Source organism: Ambystoma mexicanum, chromosome 11 (assembly GCF_040938575.1).
Source record: "Ambystoma mexicanum isolate Mex_15411 chromosome 11, UKY_AmexF1_1, whole genome shotgun sequence".
Classification (NCBI taxonomy): Eukaryota; Metazoa; Chordata; class Amphibia; order Caudata; family Ambystomatidae; genus Ambystoma; species Ambystoma mexicanum.
This window is the reverse complement of record NC_090934.1, coordinates 288,669,752-288,691,334: the sequence shown is the minus strand read 5'-3', so window position 1 is coordinate 288,691,334 and position 21,583 is coordinate 288,669,752.

The following is a 21,583-nucleotide window of genomic DNA, read 5'->3' as shown; positions in this document are numbered from 1 at the left end:
CAGTGTGATTTGGCACGTGAAAAAACTGCATGTCAGCGTGTAATTCGAGGAAAGGCTCTTAGCGTGTAAGTGTGTATGTGACGTGAGATGTGCAGCATTTCCTGCTGCGCGGGTGCATCCACGCATGCCAAAAAATCATGTACACGTGTACATACGTGTAATCTGAGGAAAGGGCCTAAGCGCGTAAGAGAAGTGATGTGCACGGGTGTTTCCCTCAGCACGGGTTAAAGGTGAGCGGGGCCAGCAGTTCGCTGTACGTGCCTTTCGTGAAGACCGACGTGTGTGTTGCTACTTCGTGTTGTTTCGCGTGCCATCACAACTTCACAGCGTATCAAGGACGTATCTCTTCTTTTGGTGGGGGTATTGGCTACACGTGTTTTTCATTATCACACTAGTCTGACGGTGAGTTGCGCACGCTATTTTTCCCACTTGGGGTGGCCCTGTGTATCGCGTACCCGTTTTTGAGGTCATAGTAGCCTGCGTGTCCCACACGTACGTGTATTTCGTGTCCCTGGGTGCCACCATGTACTGCGGGTGGTTAATTCTCACACACGTGGGCCACCGGGCTTGTGTGCACGGTTTTACTGCAGCTTTGGGGTGTCTGAGCATTTTGTGACCTCTCACTTAATCACCGGGGTCACATACAGCCTTGCAGGTGCAGGGATGCTGTTAACTTCTTGTATCCCACCCTCCTTTCACCCCAATTGCCCAGGACAATTGTGTACACCTCCCATTGGCACTACTACATCTATGCCGGCACTACTACATCTGTGCCATGGCTGGGAGGCCACGAATGGTGAGGGGCACCTCAGCTGGGCGCATTCCACGTGGCAGGCGTGGTCAGGGACATGGCCAGGGTGACCAGGGAGTAGGGGGACTCCAGGGTGTCCAGGGTGGCTGTAGAGGGGGAAGAGGCAGGGGTGCGCCACTTTGGCACGATGTTGTGCCATGTGTTGGTGCAGTCATGCCACCACACCCTGCTGCTCCAGGAGATGCAGTTCTTGCATCTGGCACTGGCACCCATGTGACCCGGTAGTCCGTTTCATCGACTGCCACGGGCCCAAGGGGAGTGGTAGCTGCAGGTGCAGCTGTGGAGACCACCACCCAGGCTCAGGGTCTGCATTGGTACCTGAAGAGTCCCTGGAAGATTTCCAGGAGGTCAGGAGGCACACCGTAGGTGCACGCAGGGCTGCCCAAACCGAGGCACGTGTCCCTGGGGCAGTAATGTCATCTGGTGCCCCGACCAGCCAGGTGTTGGCAAGTGCATGGGCAGATGCAGCCGACACCACCCCGGTTGTGAGTCTACCATCCAGGACAGGCCCGGTCAATGACCCTGGCACAGCAGATGTTGCTGCGCAGGGTCCATTCCAGGGCACCCAGCAGCCACTGATGCAAGTCAGGGCTTCTGTCCTCATTCCACCTGCCACTCCCTCAGTTCAACCCACCAGCGCCACAGCCCATACTGATCAGGGCAGCATTTGCCAGCCAGGGTCAGGACCATTGTCCAAGAGGAGGAAGGTTGCACTTGCAGTAGAGACTGGGACCCCAGACATAGCTCAGGCCTCCCACACGTTGAGGAAGAAGCCTTTCTGCGTGCAGGAACTGGACTTCCTTGTGGACTACATGCGGGACCACAACCGTGATATGCTAGTGGGGCTGAATTGTCAAACTACGGCTGCCCATCGAATATCCCACTGGAAGCAAGTTGTGGATCATATGAGTGCATTCGGCCATGAGGTGCGCAAAGCTCAAGAGTGCAAAAAGCGTTGGGATGACCTCAAACGCAGTACTAAGGTGAAGCGTGCCTCTAATTACAACATGAGTCTGGTGACTGGCAATGGGCCACCACCTGAGGAGGAAGACCTCACTTCGAACAAGTCAGTCGCTGCGGAGTTCATACCAGCAGGAATGGTCAAAGGAGTGGAGAGATGCTGGACTTTGATGCCCCGTCCAGTGAGTGTTGTTGCGTGTTTGTCGAGGACATGTGTGGTTTGCTTGTGTGATGTGTTGTGCTTGACTGATACTACATGTCATGTGTACATGGTTCACATGTGGAAGTCATGCAATGCTTCAATGATGCGTGCCTGCTGTGCAGGATGCTGGACATGTAGAGCAGACGGGGACTGTCCTCATGGCCACACTTGCAAGCTACTCACACGCTAGTCACCCGGCTGCCCCTCCGGTCCATGTTCCAGCTCACTGGCCCTTCTGCATGTAGCCTGGGGTGTCTTTCCTCTCAGCACTGGGACTATGTCATTGCATGACTGACGTGCTTGTGTCTTCTGCCTGCATGCGGGTACTACACATAGCCATGTTCCCTTGTCCCTCCACCCCCCCTGCACCCCAATTCCACCATGGCACTGGTGTGCATCATGTGGGCGTACTGCAATGGCCTGTTCAAGGCTCCTGTGTACATGCAAGCTTCCATCAGCCAACCTGCCAGACACATGCAGTGGGGTACATCCTCTGTCCTTGATGCAGGGTGTCTCACTTGGACTGTGCAGATGGCAGATGCCCCTACAGGGACATGAGTGCCCATTCATGCTCCATGTGCATTCCATACATGCCCTATGTGTCCTTGACATGATGATCATAGTAGTACGTGTCCAGAATGAACCTACATTTCATGGAATTTGATCATCGATTCCATGCCCACTCTGGCTCATGCCAGCATCACACACAGGTTTAGGGTGTCACAGTCTGTGTGGGGCACATGCCTCCCCCTGTTTCAGGCCCACTGACTCTGTTCAACTGGTGTAGTGGCTTCTGCACACATGGGTGTACTGCTGAGGGTTCATCATGTGTCCTGCTTACTGTCCCATCATCATCTGCTGTGTTGTCAGTTGACTCAGATGATGCAATTGACGCTAGTCAACACTGTCTGGAAATACACAGGTCTCTGGTCACCCTTTTGCTGCCATGCGATGCCTCCCTGCATTTTCACTTAGAGGGGTTGGGGGGGTTTGCTTGTAGCCAGGCAACCCATTGCATGCATATTGCACATGATGCCTGAACTTGCCTTTGCACTGCCTTCACGTGTATTGGTAGACTTCTTAATGTACTTGTTCATGTAGATAGTGGGCCACCTACACATGTTCTGCACTGCATCAACCCACTTCTGAGCCGGGTTACACCCTTCTACATGACTACTCACTGATGCAATGTAAAAGTAACCTGGCATGTATGGACTGTTTTTCATACCTTCTCTGTCATGTATGCGACGGGCACAGGTGCATCCTGTGTCACATATACTCAGTATTGGAACTCCCTAGTGGCTGTTTAGATGAGTTGATTGGTCAATCTGCGGCCTATACCAACTGGCATAGGGCGCTGATTGAATGTAGCCTGCCAATCGGGTTGTAATGACTGTGGTAGCTTCCTTCACATGTGTATGTGTGCACTTCCACATACATCAAAGCAAGCAGCGTTGTAGCTGCTTGCTTTGGTGTATTGGATGCTGGTTATGTTCACAATACAGGTGTATAGGGAAATATGTGTTTTTGAACACTTTCACATGTACATATGCAAACAGCTTCAACGTTGTGTAGTGCAGCATTGCCAGTACTCCATTATGTGTTTGTGAATGTGTTCATTTACACATGTGTCTTCCGCAGCTTTTTTGGTGACTGACTAATATGTAGTTGATTGACGTTGATGCTGGTGAGATTTATGCATTGTGCACGTTATGTGGAACTGGCATGATCCAGAAGGTTCACTTTTGTACAGTATGTGTATGCCCAGGCCCACTTAGCTACTATGGTGGATCCTGGACATGGAGATTTCCACAAGGGATGATGTAATAGGGCACATTCATAGCCCAATATGCTCAATCAGGCCCTGAGGGGTTTTGTGGAGGCCTCATGTCCTGCAGCTCGGATGGTGCTGGCCATTATCGTCCCTCATGCCTGGTTCCAGTCCCTTGCTTTGCTAGGGACATTCACTATATCTACATGGCCCATGCCATCCGGTATGGGCCGAGCTGCAGATGGATGGAGCTATATTGATGATGATGCTTTAGTGATGCATGTCTACATGCATGGTACCTGTGTAATTGTGTGTTTGGTTGCACTTGCAGCAGTGGTCAATGTGCAGTTACGAAATGCTTATGGTGTGTTGCATCTCTTAGTTGCCATCTGTATTTTCTGCCTGTGACATGTGCCTGACAGAGGTGGTGTTTGATGGAGTTCATATACTACATTTTGTACTTGTATAGGCTTTGCTATTTGGACACATCCATTTCTGCTTTTGGGATGTGTTTGCATATCAAGGCCACTGGATACATGCCAGGTTCTCATTTGTGTGTGACATGTCTGCGTCATGTGTTGGCTGTTTATGTGATGTCCATGTGCGTGTGTGTTATGTGCTTCTGACATGTGTACTAATGTTAATTTTTCTCCACTTTTCAGATGATGACACAATGGAGTCAGAGGATGGTGTTCTCATGCCAGATACAGGGTTGCTATCACACCAGCAACCCAGCACAAGTGGGGGTCGTGGGGTGGTAGACCACGAGAACCCATTTGTGTTCCAGACCATTGTGTCTAGGGTTGGCAATGAGTCTAGCCCGGAGGATCACACTGACGACAATGTCCAGTTGGATGTGCATCGGGTCCATTCGTCAGGGGTGAGTGATTCTGATATGGACGCTCCTCTGTCCGCGACACCTGCACTGAGGGGCCAGACAGTGGTGAGACCTCCGCCTGTGGTGGATCGGTACACGTTGTCACCCTCTACACCAGTTGCTGATGTGCCTGGGGAATCATGTTGACGGAGGAATGTAGTCCTGCTGCCGTGGGCAGTGCCAACCGAACAAGGACGTCGGCTCCTTGGGCCCTGCAGTTGTCAAGCCCAGCAACGTGGTGGCCGTGCGCCACTGGGGTATACTGAGTGGGAGCAAGCCATGGTTGCCAATTCAGAACACCAGGGGCAGCAATTGATAACATTACTGAGAGCATGGAACGTGTTGCCCAATCCATGCTCCCCCCTGCTAGGCAGGTGGAACTCCAGCAGCGGGCGGCACAGTCCACGGCCTGCTCGCTCAGGCTGGGCATGGTGGCCTCAGACAGGGCACGTTGGGCTGAAATGGAAATGGGCTCATGCAGAGGAACACATGGAGGCCATGAGTATTGACTATGAATCCTTCAAATCTACTCTGGCTGTGCTTGTGATGTCCCAGAGGAGGCAGTCAGTGGAGAGGTTGGAACAGCTAGAGAATATCATCTCGGCTGAGATACGTGCTTGCCGGGAGGTGTACCAGTTGTCCAGCCAGGCCATGCAGGAAGAACTCCGTGTTACATGTGTTACCTTGCAAGAGGAAGCATGCGTATCATGTGAGGTTCTACATGCTGACCTACATGTCATCGCTGCACAGAACCAGGCTCACCGGTCCCGCAGACTTGCTCAGGGTACTGTGCCACGTCAACCTTTTCAGCCAGAGGGTGACTCTGACCCAGACGACGAGATATCTCCCACACACGTCGGGCTGTACAGGCGTTGAGCCCATGGAGGTTTTATTTTTTGTCTCAACATCATCGCATGTGGGTGTTGAGGTGCACTCTTTACCTCCTCCCTACTGGGTGCCCCCACCCCCCTGGGGCGTATGTGGCCATTTTTCATTTTTCTTCTTAGTTTAGTTAGTTAATATGGTTTTTGATAGTTAGTTTAATTAGGTAATGTAGGTTTTTTTAGTTAGTTTAATTAGTTAATATAGTTTAAAATTGCTTGTCTAGTGTGCATTCATGTGACGGTGTGGTGCTTTGTGGCTTTTGAAAGCATCCTATGTCTGTTCCAGCTGGGCCCTTCAAGCTTGTCTCGTGTATGTATTTGCAGCTTTGGGTCCTGACTCATATAGGCCACTTCTGCTTCCCTTATCCATGGGCTCGCAAGGATGGTTCGGTGTAACAAACATTTACACAAAGGCTTTGGACTTTCTTCATATCTGTGGCCTGTCTGCTGCTGTACTACTTGTTTTAACAACCCTAGTGGGGAATGAGTGGGTTTTATCCACGGCATGTCTGTAATCTATTTAGGTGTGTACATGATTGATGTGTCCATTAATTGATGTGGATTGTGATGTATGTTATTTTCTTGCCTGTATATTTGCTTGATGCACTTCATGCTGTAGATAGTAGCCTGCACCCTTTGCCTGTCAAAGTCACACTAATGATGGGAGGAGTTCTGATGTAGGTCTCTAACATGCCCCAGTGACAACCAGCATGAAGACACACACACAGGGAACTTTCCAGCATTATTAATATGTTTTATGTCCTTTCTGCAGGAAAATGAGCCTCCAGACTACCTTTGCCAGCAGACACAGGGCCAAGTACTACAGAAACCTGGCCACGTTTGGTGGTGCAGACGTGCACATGTGTGCGCTAGCAGAAGCACAGGGCTTGTGCTCAGACGTCCGACAGAAGCAGGCGTGTTTCCAGGAGCTCCAAGCAAGGTGAACAGCACAAGGGGCCACAGCGCAGCCAACCTTCCACCAGGTCACTTGCACATGCATGCTAAGTAGCGCCAGTGCTGGGGAGCTTGGCCAGATATTGTTGTAGAAGCACACAGTACAGCTAAAATGCATTGAGGGACAAATGCCAAGTAGCTTTACAAGTTGTCAGGGGCACATGCAGGGGCCATCACATATATCCTCCAGTCCACCCTGCTCCGTAGAAGCTGAGTTATTAGTGCAGTAGCGTTCCTAGCCAGAAAGTTATACAGCGCACAGGGACACCCAGCGTGGCACAGACTTGTGTGCAGTGCATATCATTTGCATGTGCAAATTGCCACTTGCACTACCTATTGTAATCCACGGCAGCCAGAGCACGACTTGTACTGAGGTCGCACCTCGCTATATGCGTCTAGCAGCTCACCCAGGGACCATTCTATCATGTGTGATTCTTGAAGCATTGGTCTTCCATTTACGGCGCGCCTAACTGCACCGGTCTTACTGAATTGACAGTGTATGAACCATCATGGGGGCAAGCTAACGTATACGTACATAGCAGCAGACAAGAGAGTTTGTTTGTGGAGAAGTCACTTACTTTGGAGCATGAATTGTATTGTGTATGTGTTGTAAACACACACAGATTAGTAACTCACGCTCACTTTGCAGCATTGAACTGATCCTGTTACTGGACCAGAGAGTGCGCAGGCAGGAGGCCAGCACTCACCCCAGAGATAAGTCTCTCTTTGTCTTGCATTTGACTCATTTAGTACAATGTGCATGTAGAACATGGTTTCTCTGATTGAGTATGTGTTATTGTCTATAGTTTTATTTTGTATTTTGCCTACTTTCCCTTACCAATCCAACTCTCCTCTCCTGCCCCTCTTTCCGGTTATCCTGAATACCAATGCCTGTCCAAACAACGGATCCCTGACCTTCTTTACCCACCGGGGGCTCGGAGGCTTGTGTAAGTTTTACATTGCAGGCGCCCAGACCACGGAGGGGCTGGTTGGTTCGTGCCACTCCTGCGCCTGGAGACCGGAGCTGTGACACTACCCATTAGTTGTTGCATCCTCATTGTATGTTGTTTCCGGAAAAAGGTACCCATCCTGTTGAACCATTGTTGAACTGTGCTACCTTGGTAGTTCTATCATTCTGCTTGTACATGTGCCTGGAATTTTTTTTTCCACTTGAAGTAATATACTGGAGACTCTTCCAGGGTTTTTTTGTGCCTAGAGGATTTTTTCCTGGTTTGGGGGTTTGGCTCCTTGGAGTTCTCTGCTATTTGGGATTTTTACCAGTCAATGAGGCCTCTGAGGGGGCTGCACCCTATTTACACGTAAGGTGGCACATGAAGACCAAGGGGTAGGGGGATCCTGTAGCCAGGTAGACTAAAAGGGAGAAGGCTACATTCCCCAGACACAGTTGTTCAGAAGGTCATGGTCATGTGTAAATGAGGGAGGGCCTTTTGTTGTTGGACAGTAAGCCTGGGCTACAGTGTTTGGGCACTGTCTGACAATGTTATTGTGGGGTACTATGTACATGATGTGTTCTGCTGGTCAATGGCTGTTCCTGTGTTGTATTTACATTTGAGGTGTCAGGGGATTGTTGTGCTTTGACATGCTGGGGTGTACACATGGGCAGTGTTCACTTGTGATGTGTACTGGACACTGAGGGTCACTTGATTTCACATGCATATATTGGGTGCATGTCCCTACTGACACACACTGTTGCACAATGCTCCACCACATGTACAACCACCCGTCCATGCCCACAGGTGCACGCATATTGCCTTCTCTGTCACGCTGTGTCCCTGCAGCACATGATCCATTACCATTTGGGGATCCTATGCATGCGTCCATAGGTTATTTTTTCTTTGTCCTTTTCATGTGATGCTCAAGGTGTATCCCCAACACAATGGCTGCTCACTGCGCTTTGTGCTCAGCAGTGTGTAGCAGGAGACACACACTGCAAACAGGTTCGGGAGTAGCAATTTTGCCTTGCCCAATGTGCATGTGAACAGGCATTCACTGCTGTGTTCAAGCTACCACTGGTGGAGGACATTTGCGTATGACTTGGTATGTGTGAGAGGTTGTTGGTCATTCATTACATCTTATTCCATGTCAGGCGTCATTGTCTCGTGCCACTCTCCATTTATCACATGTCACTCCGTATCTTATTGGTAATGTGTTGGGCTTTTGCTGTTGCATGCCATGGTGTGGCAGACAAGGGTGATGTGGTTTGGGAGGGTTTGGGTGACATACCATGGATTGTCATGGCCTGTTTTGCAGGGGGGAGGGGTGATACACACCTTGCATGTGTTCCTTTTGATCACACAGGATTGGTTATGTTTAAGTAGCTAGGGATGCACACAATATAGCACTTCCATGGCAACATCCTCAGGGTGGTAAGGTTGTGACAGTTGACTGTCTCATTGTCATCATCGATTGTCACCTGGTATGTGCCAGGCCTGTGTGCACTCCGCAGGGCTGGGAGTTTAGGTGAAAAATGTGTCCACAAGCTGGGTCAGGGCTGCCTCGCCACTTGCCCTTTCCCCTCCCATGGGCAGCGCCTGTGCCTGTGGTTGGGGATGTGGGGGCACCACCATGCCCAAAGGTACACCCTGCCGTGTTGCAACATTGTGCAGGACACATGCTGCCACAATGATCCTGCACACTACTGGGGGTGCATATAGTAGCTGGCCGCCAGAACAGTCAAGGGAGCGGAAGCGTGACTTGAGCACTCTGAATGTGCTCTCCACTATGGCCCTGGTTGCATTGGTCTTCCCTTCTCCAAGGGGCAGAATGCTTGGGAGCACGGGGGGGGATGTAAGATCATTTTCCCACTCCCTTATCAGGTCTAGGATGATATGCCTGGTCATCAGGCATCCCATAAATGCTGGTCCGGGGCAAAAAAAATGCGGGGCTTGGCTGTCCTCCTCATGCTGCAGTGTCCCACGATCAGTACTGCGACAAATGTGGCATTCATCGTAGCTGTATATATGTGTTTATTGTTGTGCGCACTTTAATACTGTGCGCGGGGATGCTTCTGCCTGCCTTCGTGTGGTGGACGTGTTGACACCTGTGCATGTGTTTTAGCATGCGCGAGTTTCCCGTATTCGATTCCATGAATGCGTGTTGTTCGCGTGTGTGTGGGCATTCCATGTATTTCCCTGCAGTACTTCCCCAGTTACGCCTTCTTTTTCATGCATTGTTCCCCATTCCGCGTGTTACGCCCCGTGTCCCTCCCCCTTTTTGGTGTGTGCGCCGACGTTGTGCGCTTTCACTGTGTGCATCGCACACGACTTTTGGGATGTTGCTGTGACATGTGCGCCCATGCGTGCCACGCTCGGATTTGGCGCACATCCCGCAGTAAACACGCGCAGGCCCTTCCATGAATCACACGCGTGTGCGTGCACTTGTTTTTTCACGCTTTCACCGGCTTGCGCCAACATTTTCGGCACACATTTGTTCCATGAATCGGCCCCTTAATGTTTGTAAGCCTACTGACACCTGACTATGTCTCAGCACGCCTCACAGCAGTACCCAGTTTCAGGCATGCTGGACACATAACAAGTCTCTAGCACTCACACCATTTCCTGACCGCTCTCAGCACCCATCCACATGCATGATCCTCATGGGTTGCTTTCACAAACACCTAGACGGCCCTACTAAGCTTTATCATGGCCAAATGCACACACACATTATAAATCCTACTCCATGATCTCCAACACGCTGGCCTCCACTAAGGACATTCCCACTACTAGTGCTTTGAGACTATAATAATGGTAAAATGTGCTATATAAATGACAACTACAATACAATACAACAGTTCGTACATTACACAATTAACATCTAAAAACTCCCATCAAAGGCATGTATCAGTTAACTTTCATGTCTGTTTTAAAGTCATGAAGTCAATGTACCCTTTTCATACGAACATGTACACTTTAGGAGGCATACAATGCATAAGCAGAAAGGAGGTACACGTTATATTAAAACAAACCCACAACTACATTTGTGATATTAACATTGTGTATATTAACATTAATAAGACAAACTCTTCCAATGCACCCACTTACAAAGCATGGTCCTATGAAACACACTTATATAACACGCCCTCCTACAACACCTACTCCTATGACACATGCTCCCATAACACATGGTCCTACGACACACTCTTATAAAACATACTCCAATGATGTGCACACCTACTAAATGAATTGATATTACTCACACTCTTAAAACAAACAATGTTATCACGCATGCTCCTTACACATGCTCCTATAACATGTGCATTTACAACACATGCACCGACAACACATGCACCTATAACATGTGCACATATCACACCCTTAACCTACAACTGATGCACCTACAACACATGCACCTACAACATGTGGACTTATGACACGTGCTGCTATGGCACATGCTCCAATAGCACCCCCTCTCACTACGCACACACTCTTATTATGACACACGCTTTTACTACACACCATCCTACAACACATGCTACTAAAACGGCCCATCAAAAAACACTCCTACAATACTTGCTCCTTTAACAGATGCACCCACAACAGACACTAAACACAATCTCATGACAGACTCTCTTACAGCATGGAAACATACAACATATGCATTTACAACACATACAATTACGCCACACGCTGTTATTAAACATGCTCTTATGCCACACAAAACCATACACTACATGCTCTAACTCAAGAGGATAGAATTACAACAAACACTAAAAATCAATAATCACATAACCGTAAAAAAGTTGACATTATTTGAAAAATATGTTTTTTACAAAACATTTAAGCTTAAACCAACAAAGCCTAAAATTCTACAAACATTAGAAATAATAATGTTAAGGTAACAACATAACAAACTTTACTTATACATTTAAAAAATATATTAAAATCAAATATCATTGAAACCTTAACTCACCAACACACTTAAAACAATACACTAATACCATAAATGTATATAAATTCCACCCATAAAAACAAGTGATTTTATAATATATAAAATCATTCAAAAGCACATTAAATATACACTTATAATATGTTGAAAGAAACTATAAAATATGTTTGTAATACAAAATTACTACATAATAACACACTTAAAACATATGCAAGCATAATTCCTCAAAAAAGTTGCAATTAAAATACACAAGATACTTAAAAAATAAGTCTACAATAACAAACTATATATAAGCAGTCAAGTGTCATACTTTACATATACAACAATATCAATTAACAAGGTTCATGTCATCATTATAAATACATATAATTTACTAAACAATGGACATAACATTATAAAAAGACGACATACACTAAATACTGAAAGAATATCATATACAGTAAAAGCTTAGTAACGTTTACTTCTGCAAATACCAATATATACAAATGTATCGCCATGAAACTATGCATAAAAAATGTAAACATGTAATCTGTGCTAAATTACATTTAGTTAATAATGCAAACTGCAAATACTTACAAAATAGCACACATATAATAAACATTAAAAACATAAATACATTAAAACAGCTTGACATTTCTCTAAAAAACAAATATTCACAAGTGGCGGCAAGTGGCGTGAGAAGTGGTCCACACTGGTGCTTATTGAATACGAGTGCACAGGATTTCTACAATTTTTACTATGGAGGTGGGCTCATTATTTTACTGCAACTGCAAGGAGGTTTAAAAACCCCATTGTTGCGCAGAACGCAGGCTGGCAAGTGGCCTGAGAAGTGGTCCACCGTGGTGCTTATTTAATACGATTTCAGAGAATTTCTAAAATTTGTACTTGGAGGGGGACTCATTATTCTACTACAACTGCAAGGAGGTTTAAAACCCCTATTGCCGCACACAGTGCGGCAAGTGGCGTGAGAAGTGGTCTGCAGTGGTCAGCTGGGTTGGCTGGGGTTGGCATCATGCATGATCGCAATCTGTTGTAGACTTTGGGGAGAAGTTACAGCTACTGCAGCTATGTATCAAGTAAGTGGCTGTCACCTACTGATAACATTGCCTCATTATGCCTGCTGTGTGTAAAAAGTATCAACTGTGAAGTACGGCATGATAGGCTTGTAATCGTGCACTCTCTTCTAACAAGCTCATTAAGAAAAATAAAAAGAGAAAATTACAGTCCAAATCCTCAGTTGCTTGTATTATTCAATGTCAATGAAAAGAAAAGCCTAAATTGTAAAGCCAAAGGTAAAATTACAGCGTGCTTAAAATCTCAGTTACAAAACGAGGCTGATAAAAATGTGTTGGAAGGTGCAGTTACTGCTTGTGCTACCCAAGTTCCGACCCAGGCTCATTTGTGTGCCGCAGACCTCATTGACAAAAATAACTTGCTGTTCAACCTTTGCTTGAGTTTATAAAAAGACTGGTGTCTCTGGTTATAACTCTGCCATGCTTGAAAATCACTCGAAATCTCAAGATTTAGCAAGAATCCCAGAGAGTGTTTATACCTCATCACCAGCACATAGAACTTTGTTTATTTCGACTGGATCTTCGAATGATGATTCTCAATCTGAGGCAGAAATGCTTGTCATGCTGAAAGCATTACTTGCGCTATGTAATACTCTCTATTGAGAACAGCAAGTTATAAAAAAAAGGTCTGTTATGCCTCGTTGACACCGTTTTAGAAGTGGGTACTTTCGTAGGAGTGCCTACAAATGAAGTACAAAACGAGGAAACTATATAACAGACTTTATCAAGCATAATTCCATCATAAGTGTGCATGCAACGATCTCTCCAACAATGTGAAATCACAAAGAACCCATTCTTACGGCTGATTAGGGAGACATTCACACGTCTGGAAACACACACACACATTTGGTGTAAAGTTGAGAAGCTGTAGCCATGCACAGTTGAAAAGAAAATGTTGGTAAAGGAAATACTTGGTGAACAGCGGCACTGAACTGCACTCTGTCAGCAAAGGAGCACCCCATTGATCATCGCAATCGCTTGCAGTTACATTTTCTAAGAACGTGTTTTGCAGTGAAATGTCTTCTAATTTTGAGTTAACTTCAGCAGATGCATCCACTATTGACACAAACGGCGCAAATAAGAACATTCAGCAAAAGTCTTTAAACTTCCGGTTATTTCAAAAAAACAAAGATTCTGCGTGTTTAATAGATAAAACAGAGCAGGCATTGGTAACATAAAGATCTTTTATTATTGAAGCTCATTCCTTAAATAAGTTGGACAGTAATGGTAGTTTTTCCAATAATAGGCTGAAGAGTATTGTTTGTTTGTAGGGCGCACCAAACCCTTAGGTAGCTGGGCACACAACATGACAAGAATACTTAGAGTTAGTTACAGGTATAGACAGGTACAGAAAATACTTGCAGGCTTAGTTACAAATGTTGAGAGGTACAGGTAGGAGGCAAACACGTAGGCATACAGCTGCAGCCATTGGTCTAGTGGTCGTTGAGGCGTAACCAGGTATGGGTGTTGCGTCTGAAGCTGTAATAAGACTGATCCCTTCTAAGCTCAACTGTTAGTGCATTCCATTTCTGGGCTGCTTTTACTGGGAACCTGTTGCCCCCTGTTTTTTTTCCGAATCTAGGTATTCGGAGGCAGTAGGAATTGGATGTCCTAGTAGGTCGTACAGAGGTTTTTCTAATTATTCTTTCCTTTAGGTAAGGAGGGGCTCCGTTGTTGAGACATTTGAAGGTTAGTGAAACAGTTTTAAAGAGGATGCTACCACTAATTGTCAACCAATGATGGTTTCTCATAGCATTAGATATGTGCTCTCTAGTGGGGAGGTTCAGGGCCATTCTAAGTGCATCATTTTGCAATGTTTGTAATTTGTTAATGATGTATTTAATGGCTCCTAAGTACAGTGCATTGCAATAGTCCAATTTTAATAAAATGAGGGCATTGGCTAAGATAATGCAGCTTGCTAGTGAAAGGAAGGGTCTGCATGCTCTAATGAGTTTGCCAGTGTAAGCCGTGGATGAGGCCAAGGAGTTTACCTGTTTTTTTAGAGTTAACGTAGAATCCAGATAGAAGCCAAGAGTCTTCACATCTTTGGCAACTGTAATTATGTTGCCATCAATATTGAAGGCACTATAGTTAGTGTCAACTTTTTTTAGGTTGTTGGCCGAGCCAAGGATCAGGATCTCCGTTTTATCGTCGTTTAGGCAGAGGGCATGGGTTGCCATCCATGCCTGAATGAGGATGTATATTTAATTCCTAAGGCTGTATCTGAGGTGAAATTGCCGAAAGGGGGATGAGGATCTGGGTGTTCTCTGCATAATTTGTGTAGGTGACACCCAGTCTGTCCAATTTGTCAAATAAAGGCTTAGTAAAGATATTACACAAGGTTGGTGAGACACATGAGCCCTGGGGGGTGCCACATGTTGTTTGAATTGTGTCTGCTGAAGCTGAAGTGGAGAAGACTTGCATGCTTCTGTTGTCTAGAAAGGACTGTACCCAGGCTATGGCTTCACTTGAGAAGTGAACAGCCAATGCTAGGTGTTTGCATAATACTGCATGGACACCAAGTTGAACGCTGCCAACAGATCAAGAAGGAGTAGCATAGCTGTATTTCCTTTGTTGTTAAGCTCATCAATTTGAGCTTTAAGATCTATTAGCGCTGTCTCTGTACCGTGTTGAGGTCTGAAGCCCGATTGGCAGGAGCCTAGAAGTTGGTTGGTCTCAAGGTACTTCTGAATTTGAAGATAGGTCACTCTATTATCTTCAGGAGGAATGGCACAGTTGTGATAGGCCTGTAGTTTGTCGTGATGGAGGGGTTTAAAGTTTGTTTTTGAGAAGGGGTAGAAACCAGGATTCTTTTAAGCTGCTTGGTACAGTGTTGGATAAAAAGGAGGCATTAATGAGTTTAGAGATAAAAGGGGCTAAATCTCTGGCCGCATTATTAATTATTTGGGCTGGACAGTTGTCCCCTTTACAGTTGATGATTTTAGGGAAGCAATGATTTTTTTCAGTTTCCTGAATGGAGACTTTGGAGAATTTAAATGGAGCTAAAATAAGCTTGTCAATAGGAGTTGTAGTAGTTAATGTTTCAGCAATTGTAGTTTGCAGTGTTTGTTTTATTTTATTTGCTAGGGCATTTTGAATGCTACTGCACCATTGCTTGTCTTTAGGTACGTTGTCCGGTAGAGGTATGGCCAATTCTCGCAGGATCACAAATAATTCCTTGGTGTTGGAACATGCTTTGGCAATTCTTTCATTGTAGACTTCTTTTTTTGTTTGGATAATTTATTTCTTGTAATTGTTGGCACAGAGTTTTAGTTTTAGTTTATTTTCTTCCATTGGGGAATGTTGCCATGTGGTTTCTAACTTCCTTTTTTCCAATCTAAGTTCTTTAAGGTGAGGAGTGAACCAGGTATTAAGGTGAGTCTGTTGTTTACTCTTGCGTACCTTAAGTGGGGCAACGATATCTAGGACCTTAGCCGTAATGTCATTGGAGGAGTTCACCAGCGTATCTAGGTCGGAATTGCTTGGCAAGGTATTAATCACTGGAAGGAGGAGAGGTAGGATGTTATCTGGTGTGATATTTTTCTTCGATCTTGTGTGGAGAGAAGGTACCATTATTTTTTCTTTATTTGTTTTTTTGTTAAGTGTTAAGCTGAGATAAATTAGCTAATGGTCAGTCCAAAGTATACCAGCTAAAGAATTAAATAACACTCTGCATCACACTTTAGAAGAACAATGAGGCACCAGATAATGTACTGAGAAGATTAAAATATTGCACACACAAGATGACTATTAAAGCCCTTTTTTTAAATTGCAATAATATTTTGTCTTTATTACATTATTGCCCACAATTACAAGTGAAAGATATTGTTCTTGTAAAGATCTCATACGCTGTCTTTGTGTCTGCAATTAGTCTCTCCTATTATTGTCGAGTTAATCATGTCCTGCACACAGTAGTTTGTAGAGATGAGATATGTAATAGGGAGAAAACAAGACCCATCTAATAAGGGAAAGCTGACAAAGTCATACAAACTGGAGGAGTGTCAATCTAAATTTACACTGCATGATATTGATATTCTTGCACAAAGAATCCTTGCTGCAATTAATAAAAGCAAATAAGATAATTATACTTATCAACAGGACAAGACTGGTTTTGATCTGAATACATGACAAAAAAATGTTAATAATCCTAAACCTATGATGATCTCCTCTTGGCACACAAGAGGATTTAGTTCTTTTGCTAAGGGTCAGGCCTATTTATTATCTTCAGATTAGTTTTTGTTACAGGACACATGGATGATGGACCCATACCATCTGGATGGTTATCATATTATTCAGTGATACACCAACAGGAATAAAAAGGGTAGGCTTATGGTGGCCTTAAAATTGGTGCTAAGAATAAAATATCAATGACAAAAAATTGAGATAAATCCCCAAACCAAAATATTCTAGTAGCAATCATATTTATTGACATGAGAGCTTATTGCCAGCAAGTCCTGATTCTTAATGTTTATAATCCTCCTGGAGATGTTTTCTGAGCTGCCATTTTAACTACCTTAGAAGTAGTTCTTGATGAATGGTTTTATAATAACCCAAAAGGCCACTATTGTATAGCAGGAGAGTTAAACTATCAGTGCTCTTTAGCTGTAAACCTGTGTGACTTAGTGTCATGATTCATAGTACAAACAAACAACGCCTATGCAGAAGGTGCTATATTTCCTTTTCCCAGCTGCAACATTGGCAGTTGCTATGGTGCCTTCATCAACACTACAAAAGAATGCGATGTGCTTTGGCTGTTGCGCACTCACGTCAAGTGAGGTGCGACGTGAGGATGCTGCAGGACTTCCATAAATCCATAAAAGATGTCAATCCCTGAACGCAGGTGCTTCTGATTGAAGTATGTTCTGTTTCTCGTATACCTTGTTTTTGATTCCTGTGACCCTGCTTTTGCTCTTATGACCATCTCTTGGATTCCGTCTTGGCACCTTTGCATTGTGCTTATTCAGTTACGACTTCTGCTGATGATTTACAGACTATTTCTGGATTTTCCACCTGTTGATGTTTGTTTCATGGTACGACTTTTTGGATTACAGGACTTTTGTCTACTCTTGGGATTAGTGTTTTACACTGAACCTTGGACGGTCTGCAGCTTGAACAACTGTGTTTTTCTGTTGTTAGTGCGTCCTCGTGCTGCCCGGGGGCCGGTCCCTGGTAACCCTACTGACTTCCCTTCCAATCCGCTATTAGTCCAGACAACTGGATTCTTCTTCTGTTCTCCTGGCTTCGTACCTTGTCCAACCTTCACCTTAGGATACCCCTTCTGTCCTTAATGGGTAACTCTTTTCATTCCTTGGAGTCTGGGGTGGGATTCTGGTTTTCTTTTTTCACATTCTGTTTAGTTTCATCTTTGTTTTTACTATAGTGGGGATTCAGAGCCTTTTTTTGCCACCAAACACATTCTTATGATCACAGCCTCGTGCCCACACTACCCAGGTCAGTGTCATCATTAAAATGTCCAATGCTTTTTCCTTGTTAGCGCACTGGTACTAAGATCTTTTTTTGTTTAATTTCTTTACAGCCTGGCGCATATCTGGTGGTATTTTTTCTGCTCTTTCATTTGAACCGCAGCTCTGACTGTATCCATCAAAACTGCCAGAGGAGTGCTTCAAGAGAAAGGTCAACCTCTTTGAGGAGACACCGTCTGTACAGACTCGGGGTTCCTGGTATTACGGAGAAGAGTGAAAACCCAGCCACCTGACCTGTCCGTGAGTACTGACAGAATCAGAAGCCCTACTAATGGAGGCTGACAATACTTTGGCTGTTCTGACACAGCTAGTAGTAGAGCTACATAATGACATGACTGCTGCACATGAAGTTATCCATCACAGTACGGGTTAATTACAGGATAGTGTACGGCCTCCATCTCAGGACGATGGACAGACTGGAGTCGCGGCCATAGGCCCAGCCTTTCCTGCTCATAGGCAAAACCCAGTACCAGTGATGATGTCTACCCAATTTCCGTTTGCACCACCTGAGAGATTCAACAGTGACCCTAAGACATAACAGACCTTTTTTAACCAGTGCAAACTGCATTTCTTGTGTCATTTCCTGATTCTACCACCAAGGCAGTGGTTGTCCTCTGGAGGTACTGCCACCTGGGCTATCCGTTGCTCGAAACCAACAGTTATGTATTGTATGATTGTGACATTTTAATCATGGCCAGGAAACATGTCTTTGATACACGGTACAACACACAAGCCACCGACTTAGAGCTCCTCAGTCATAAACAAGGCGATTCCCCTTTGCTTTCCTATATAGCCAAATTTAACCAGTTAGTGGCTGAAACCAGATGGCCGGAGGATAAAAAGGCCACTGTTTTCTGTAAGGGACTGTCAGATGACTTGAAGGATTCCCTTGCCACGGTTCTAGTGGTACCCGTGGGCTACCCAGAAATGTTGGATCTTGTTTTACAAATAGACGCCCGACGGGCTGAGAGGAAAGGTTAACAAAGAATTCTACAGGCTCCAACTGCAAGAACTGAGCAGTCAGTTGTTAATACTGCTGATGCTGAGCCTATGCAAATAATGGCTGTTCTTGGTCCTTTGTCTGATACAGAAAGACGGTATAGGCGCTATGCATGTACTGTGGTTCTGAAGATCATTTTTTATGCAATTGTCCAAAAAGACCTGTCTGGAAACAGGAAAACTACACAACTCGGCCATAGAAGGAGTGCCTCAGACTTGTGATTGTCCACTAGACTCCCAGTCCCTACCAGTTGTATCTCCAATGTATTTATCCATCACTTTTCTCTTAAACAACGACCTCCCTCTACAAACCCGTACAGCCATAGATTCAGGTTCTACATGGACTATATGGACATCCAGTATGCTCGACAGATGCGGATACCCGTCATTTCTAATAAGAGGCCCAAGGTGGTCAACGCAATCGACGTTATGGCTCTATTTTCAGGATTAGTGACAGAACAGACAAAAATGTACAAATGTTCACTTATTCTGGACATTTTGAGTATATATCTTTCGATCTGATTACGGCACCTCAGCACAGAGTCATCCTTGGTCTACCTTGGTTACAAGTTCATAATCCACAAATTCACTGGGAGAAAAACAAGGTGTCTTTCCCGTCAATTACTGTAATGTCCACTGTTTTTTCTCCTGGTGCCAACTCACCACCTTTCCCTTGTATAGTTATCCTTTAGACCATATCCACTGTGGGATCTTCAGTGGGCACCATAACCAAGCACCCAGACATCTGAATTCCTAGAATGTATCAATCCTACACCAATGTCTTTGACAAAAGTAAGGCTGAACAGCTACCACCTCACCGGCCCTATGATTGTCCCATTGAAATAATGCTGGGGTCTAAAATACCCAATGGCTGCATGTATTCCCTTACCCTCATGGAAGACAAAGTCCTACAGGGCTATCTAGAGAAGTCCTTCTCAAATGGATTTATTCACCCTTCTAAATCACCAGCTGCCTCAGCTTTGTTCTTCATACCAAAAAAAGAAGGCGATCTAAGGGCCTGTATCGACTATAGGGCCCTCAACGCCATTACTGTTAAAAATCAATGCCCTTTGCCAGTCATCTCCTTCCGACTGGACCAGTTGGGCTCCTCTGTGATTTTTACTAAACTGGACTTAAGAGGAGTCTACAATCTGGTCCCTATACAGGAGGGAGATGAGTGGAAGACTGTGTTTAAGAATCGCTATAGGTTGTTTGAATATTCGCTGATGCCTTTTGGGCTCTGTAACGCTCCAGCGAAATTCCAATACTTCATGAATTACTTGTTCCAAGGCATGTTGGATCAATAATTCGTTGTCTACTTAGACTAAATCCTGATTTACTCTGACTAACATAATCAACATCTGGAACATTACCCGTTCAATTTTGCAGAGACTTTGGGTTATGATCTGACTGACAAGGGAGTCGAAATTAACCATTCCAAGGTAACAGCTGTATTGGACTGGCCTGATCTGACTTCAGTAAAGGCATAGCTATTAGCAAAAGCACGTCACGTTCATTTGTGACGTGATGTAGCCGCCATAGCAACCACCAATGTTGCAGCAGGGAAAAGGAAGGATAATGCCTTCTCATTAGAAGATGTTTGTTTGTTCTGTGAATCATGACAGTATCCTCCTCCAAAGGACAATATACCCCTCCTGAAGCATGGAATCTGGACAACAACAACGGGGCATGAATACCTCAACTGATTCCCATGTTCTTTCCTCAGGCCAATAACCCTTTCAATCATCGTAATAAAAATGCTTGACGTTACGCAACCTGGTACCCAGTATGTCATTGACCTCGTATTCTTCTGCCACCTCGACCATAGGAGGGGCCTGAGGTGTCTGCATTCTAGTAACAGGAGAGCAGCACTTCACTAACAAGACACTGGGTGTATTCGCCAGTGTGAGGGCAGTTCCAGGTGAACCGTAACAGGGTTCAATACACAGGTAATACTACAAGGATATACGTACCATGGCAGCAATTTGCATTTGGCAGTTATCCTAAGGTTTTTTGTTGATAGCCGAAGCTTCATCCAGACTTGGTATACAGGCGCTGGAGTGCGATGGGATTCTGCATATTTCTTTGAACAGTATTGTGCCTGGACTAGATGCTCCTTTATTGCTTTGTGTAATGCTGACAGATTCTGAACACAGCTATGGGCCGCCAGATTCTCGGCTGGAAGGGTTGGTTCCAAGGGAATACATCTGGGATGCTGCCGGTACAGAGCATAGAAAGAAGAAGAACCGTTTGACAAATGTACCAAATTGTCAAATTCAGTCGGAAACAGCCAGTTGTCTTGAAGTTGTAGGCATAGAAAACAGAGATATTGGGCCTCATTACGAGTCTGGCGGCAACCAGCCGGTTTTTCCGGCTTGGTTACCGCCGGACTCATATTACCATTCCACCTCAGTGACTCCCAGAATTACAAGGGCATTACGACCCTGGTGTCCTGGGAATTTCGGAGGCAGAATTTGGTAAATCCCCATTCCCATTGGGAATGGGGAAGTGGAAACACTGGCACCATCTCGTGATGGTGCTGGTGTTTCCACGTCCGCCTGCAGGTGGGCGGTGTTAAACCCGCCAGGTCAGACCTGGCGGGAACGCCACCTCCCGCATGCAGGACTCGAGATCGGGTGGTCCAGAATTAACAGTGGTGGCGGG